General features: G+C 31.4%; 1 long non-coding RNA gene across 2 annotated transcripts; it reads right to left on the minus strand.

Annotated features, from left to right (window-relative positions):
- Nucleotides 1-690: 690 nt before the first annotated feature.
- On the minus strand, nucleotides 691-6,502 carry LOC138703363 (uncharacterized). Of its 2 annotated transcripts, none has more exons than XR_011333136.1 (6): nucleotides 5,874-6,502; nucleotides 4,753-4,909; nucleotides 4,402-4,652; nucleotides 4,014-4,136; nucleotides 3,585-3,792; nucleotides 691-3,293 (listed from the first exon to the last, which is right to left on the minus strand). It is a non-coding gene; the product is annotated as an uncharacterized lncRNA (long non-coding RNA). The 2 variants fall into 2 exon arrangements; XR_011333135.1 differs by having other exon boundaries at nucleotides 4,014-4,139; nucleotides 5,874-6,501.
- Between the last annotated feature and the right edge of the window lie 205 nt (nucleotides 6,503-6,707).

A 6,707-nucleotide genomic window follows, 5' to 3' on the forward strand; every position in this document is an offset into this window, starting at 1 on the left:
TTATCTTTTGAAATTAGTAAGGAAATGGATAATACAACTAGGCTAAAACTGAAATAATAATAAATCAACTTACAAAAATAATTTTGGTCCTTAAAAGCCATAAGTAATTTCACTTCTAGATACCTTTTTAAAGATTTCATTTGTTTGTAAATTGCTTAATAATGTTACACTTACACTTATTATTTCTGGAACTCCACGTCTGTCATTGAAAAAATGTATGATACATAACTGTGAAGTCTCTTTTTGGCTCTTGTGCCCTAAATTTAAATAAGAAAAAACAAATGATTCAAGAAATGTGAGCTGGTGTAAATTACATACTCAATTAATAAAATAATTACTACCAAAAGAGTATTTTATTAATTCTATACAAAAGATGGATTACACAGAACAGATGGCCAGAAATCATAGATTTATACACAACATACAGCATGAAACGATCATCAAAAAATGCTTTTTGTACACAATAACATCTTTCAAACGAAGTGAAATAGCCAATAAGTTCAATAAATATTATGCTAATAAGTAATAACTATAATTAATAATTATCTACAAGCTGTAAAAGGGAATAAAATAGTATATTGTTGAAATTAGGGGGTATGGTTTATTACGTGTATTTATAATTTTAATTACTTTTTCTACATTTAATTATATTTTAATTTCTATTAGATTAGTTGGTGGTGTGGGTGTTAGTTTTATCTGTGTACGTCAGACTATTAAGGAAAAACTGAAAGAAATATTAAATCTACAATCTACTTTATATAACAATATTTAATCAAGAACTGAATATTACTATTCATTTAATAACATAAGACCCAAAACATCTCCAAGTCCAGACAATACACATGCTGATTTTCTTAAATATGTTGGCAAACAAGCAAACTCACTACTTTTATCTTGTAATCTCAACTAAAATACAATATCTGTCTGGAGAAAATCTATCATAACATCAATTTTGAAAAGCAATTATTCAACTAATATTTTTTCGAGTTATCGACAGATACCACTTACCAGTATGATAGCCAAAATTATGGAAGAGATGATTTCATAGATTGAATTGGTTCCTGGAATCTAGTAACTAACTTTCATCTTATTGAGTTGACTTTAGAAAATTACATTCAACAAATGGACAGATTTTAAATTTTAGTCAAGATATTAAAGATATTTTAAACAGAAAACAAAACACCTTAGCAATTTTAATTTATTTTCAAGGATCATATGGCTCTGTAAATATAAATCACTTAAGAAATTGCAAACTTAGGGTGTCCATGATAAAGTGTTACATTGGGTCAGTGACTTGATTATTTGATTCATTGTCACAAATATGTAAATAGAGACAGATTCATCTGGGCTTCCCACATTGTTGTTTTCAGGAATACATTTTCCAATATTAATGTCGATGGTCTAACTAAAGAAATAGGTCTTATGATAATCTCATCATTTGCAGATAATATGGTTGTCTAGAACAAAAAATCACAGTCCACAAATATTAATAAACTGAGCCAAAATCCCAACAGACTTTTTGACTCTACTTGGAGAACTCAAACTTGCTCAATCAAGGGAAACTTTACTAATAAAACACAATCCCAAGTTATTTCAAAATGAATAGTATATAAGTTAACTTTAACAGATTATGTTAAGAAATGTGATACTTCTCCAGACATTTTAAAAATCATTAGAAACGATAAATGATCTGGTCAGTGAGTGACTACATACAGTATTTTTTATAGATGGATCCTGTTTACCAAGCCATAGATGTAGTGGTGTTGTAGTACAATACCAGTATATTCCCTTTTACAGGGAATTATATTCAAACACTTGTTTGCCCCATTTTAACCGTGACAATGCTTTTTAGTTTTTTAAACTTTCTGGTTATTGTATTGTGTTTGTGTTTAGTGAAAGATTTTAGATAAGGGTGCAAATAGCCATAGTAGCTGACGCGCCCTTTTTAAATGCCACTAACTAACTAACTAACTAACTAACTAATTAACTAACTAACTTCAAACACTGACTAATTTTGATAGTGAAAATTTAGATACACTTTTAAGCTTACAAAATCTCCAGTATCAACTTCATAAATCTGAGAAGGCTGTCATACTATCAGACTCAAAATCAGATATTCTTGCTGCAGTATTGGACGTAACAGCATGAAATCTCAATATTTTACAGTGTTTTAATATTTTAAGCAAAATGGTCGAATTACATCGACGACTGGTACTTCTGTGGATCCATGAACTTTATGGAGTGGGAGGTAATGAGGTAGTTGAAAGGTAGCAAAATTACTGTAAGGTTATCTATACCTGCATCTTACCACACTGTTAAAAGAATAACAAGATCAGAACATGACAATGTGGTAACAAAAATCGGAATGATTCTAAAGCAAATGAAAAAATTGCAATAGGCCATCCGGCATCTGCTCCACGATGGAGGAAAATCCTCAGAAGAAACCAACTAATCAGACCAAATGGGGGATCCAAACTACCCTCGAGTGCAGCTCTGAATTTGCAGGCCAACGAGTCTACCAACTAAGCTACATTGGTGGCTCCACTAAAAATATGAAGTACATGGCACTCAGATTATTAAATTGACAAACCTAAACAATTATTCATCAGTTAAGCTATAAAATATAATACATAGCAAGCAAGTTAATTCAATTTAAAAGTATAAACAATTCAATCAGTTGAAATATACAGAAATTGATAATAAATATCATGCAAATTACTTCACATCACAAGCATAAACAATTCATCACTTGTGGTATACAGCCTACTATTTAATTTATAGCACATACAATTCGTCAGTTAAGCTATAGGCCTACAGTCTACTATTGAATTTACAGCATATATAATTCATCAATTAAGCGAAACAAAAATATAGTACAATACATAGTAAAAATAATACACCTAATTTAATAACTGAACTTCTATGAAAATCTACAGTGGCAGTACTCATATTATCACAGGCCATGATTGTCTCAAATGTTTACAAAGAACTGATATTTCAGAATCTCCCCATGCCATTTCTGAAATCTCAATGAAGATATGGATCATTGTCTTGACTGTTTAACTTTACACAGCTTTCAATCATCTGGTTAAATATTGGAGTGCAAGATAACAAATGACATCAACTGCTGAACACTTGGTATCAATCAACCAACAACTTCATTAGATTAAAGGGGGGAAAAAAAACTGAAAGAATTAATTGTATATAGACACAACACATAAGACAAGGCCGCTTCAGAACAGTAATTGGCAAGGCTCTGTTGTTTTAGGATTCTTATGTAGATTCAATTTCACCTGAAAGAAAAAAGTAGCATCTATAAGTATGCCTAATTATGAGAAATAAGAGAAACGGTTGCAATAATAGTAGTAGTAGTAGTAGTAGTAGTAGTAGTAGTAGTAGTAGTAGTAGTAGTAATAATAATAATAATAATAATAATAATAATAATAATAATAATAATAATAATAATAATAATAATAACTGCAAAGTATGGAAATTAATATTGAAATATAATATCAAAAGGTGATTTCACACCATCAACTCTTATCATTTAGTACAACAAATCTATTATATTCAGTTGCAATCACCAGTAGCTGTTCTTTCCTCCATTTTGTTGTTGGCTGATTTTTCACAAGTCTGCTATGATATGCAGCACTATCCATGACAATAACGCATTGCCCTAATGTTCTCAGGTCAACAACTGTGTTTGCACCCACTTCTCAACTACAGGGCTATTCATAGCACTATGGTAGTCCTGACTTTTCTTTCAATTGCATGAAAAAATTAAATCAGCACCTGCAATAAAAATTATACCTGGGCATATAATTACGTCACATGAATTCACAGCATTTAAATAAAGAAAATAAAACATAACATAACATAACATGACATGAGATCCTCTTTGGTGAAAGGCTTTCCCACGTTTTTATTTAGTCACTAATTTTTATATTTTTGTACCCTGATTAAAAAAATTACTCTTGCCAAATTTATGTAAAATATAAATCAATATAACTTACCGAGTATAAATCCACCTTTCGTTCCGGCATCTAATCTTCCACCCTCATTTGTTGGTCTATGAATAACACCATTCATGCCACTGGAAACTTCACCTGGTTTATTTCATGAATAAGTGGGTGATCCTACTTAAAAAAACAGAGAGAGACAAGCAATTCACATTGACACTCTAAGAGACACAAACATTTTAAAGACAGGAAAACCGTTCAAGAATTTTATAACTAACCTCTAGTTATAATATGAAACTATTAATTGCAAAACATGTTGTTCCCACTTGAATTCATTACTAGTAGCCTATATTAATTGCAATTTCATATTCAACATAAGTGTTAACCTATTTGTTAGTAAAAAATTCAATCACTCAATGTCTCACAATACATTGAAATTTACCATTCATAAAAATCCAAGTCTCATCCAAGAATACTACGGGTTTAGGGTTCTCACGCTCCACATTTCTTATATATTCTCTTAAAAACGAATAACATCACTTTCTCGTACATGTGTATAAGGATCCCCTTTGCTCCATAGAAATTTCATCTCTTTCAAAATTTTTTTCACCGATGATAAGGATACTCTAAATAAATATGTTTCATAATCATCATTCATATGTTCCAGAACTTTTGCTGCTGTTAGTACTTCCCCTGTAACAGTAAATGAAAATTATGCCATATTTTTATACATATGACTAATATCAGAATTACATTGCATAAATCAACACAATAATTCCTGTAACTTCCCTACCTTTATGTAACTTGTCATAAATAAATCTCGCAATTGCATCTTTCGTAAAATCATCAGCATCAGTCACTGGATGTTTACGTAGTCTATGTTTTCCTGGTGTCACAAGTGGGGTCCCCTTCTGTGAATTTCTCACATTCGTGGCTGTAGTAAAGCCAAGCTGTAATAACAAACAATAACATAACACTTCTAAAAATTGTTATATCATAAAATTCATGCATGATACCAACATTTGCAGCTATATGAATAGAAAATGATCAATATGTTAGGTTGGGTCTACGATAGGTTTAAGTAGGCTAATATTTAGGTAATTCTCCAGAAAAGCTACATCAAAGAAGGCATAATTTTATTTTGTTTAATTGATTTCTGTGATATGTACATAGTGATGAACACGTGGTTTTAGTGCACAGCCACAAATACTTTCAGCACAAAAATCCTTTGACACTTACCTGTATATTCTAATGCATTGTTGTAGTCCCTCCCTCAAACTTGTTACTAATTACCAATATAACATGCGAGAGGTCCATGACGAAGAGAAATGGTTAGTTTCCCAGTAGTGCGTCCTCGTCCTCTCGAGTGTTATATCTTAACAAGTACTTTGGGTGGGGTGGCTTTTCTGAAGAAACACCATATTTAATATTACTTAGACCAGTCATGAATAAATTATTCAGCCAGAGTCAACGTTCCTATGCTTTATAGAGTATGTTATATAGTTATTATATAAAACTGAATTATTTTTAAGCACCATAACAGGCCAACATTCATGTAATATTTGCTGCAATATCAAGTTAATAATTACAATATGACTTGTATTTTCTTCGGCCGATGTGGCATGTAAATTGTGATCTGAACGGTTAATTTAATACTAAAAGAGAAAACTGGAAATTTACTTTCGTGCTGTTTGATTATTTGTTCGTCTAATTTGTAAATGTATTTAAGCTATCACCTACTGCAGTATTACAGTATCTTAAATGTATTTAGTTTGGCAATATGAAAATCACTGACTTGATTAAACATCTAGGCCTAACTTAAAAATTTGTTTTGTTTGACCACAATCATGAAATTATTAGTGCAAACTCCTAAAACTGAATACCACTTTGAAATGTATGTTTAAGAATACTTACTCCTAATAATTTTCCTATTCTGGTTGTAATTGCTGTCTCCGTTAGCATAATTCCTTCTTCATTATCTTCTTTCTTCAACTCATTATACACGTGAACTACAGATTTCTGAAGCGTACTCTGAATGCCACACATTTTCTTCCTTGGAGGAGTCACTGCAACACTATTTCATTTTTTGACATAGTAATAAAAATCTAAACACGAAAGAAATTCATTAAAATTTGAAATAATATTTCTATCCATTACCCACGTGCATTATCACCCCCAAGTATATTATATTTATTCGTACTTATCTGACTATTCTTGAATTATAACCACAACGCAACACATAAAATAACTATTATGTATTAATATTAATACTAATATTAATTAATTATTAATAAGTTCGAATTTCACTATCTTCCAGTAACCGGCTGAGAAATCTAGTACAATTTTAATTTCATGGAACTCCAGTACCGGCAAATATTGTCGATATTTGCCTCAGCTGCCAACATACCAGTTACAAAATCACTACCATTTATAGTATTTGTCAGTATCGAAATTCGAAACGAAGTTGGCAAAAGAAAATTCAACCTTCAAACTAGAAAATCACCATAATCCACTAGCATTTGTAGTAATGGGGGAAAAATGGTTAGGTTTCACCCTTAGGGTATCAAGTTACCTGGTCTTCCCTATACAAGCCACAAAAGGTCCATGCCTCAGGCAGGAAATAAATCCGCGACCATGCCTACTCTGCAGTGTCAATGGAGCCTGAATCTTTACTTTACTGCTACCTAAGTGTCTCAATTATTGCACAGGAGTCTTTATTATGCTCAGTAAGGAAGTAGGTGGACGGGT

Source organism: Periplaneta americana, chromosome 7, assembly GCF_040183065.1.
Source record: "Periplaneta americana isolate PAMFEO1 chromosome 7, P.americana_PAMFEO1_priV1, whole genome shotgun sequence".
Lineage (NCBI taxonomy): Eukaryota > Metazoa > Arthropoda > Insecta > Blattodea > Blattidae > Periplaneta > Periplaneta americana.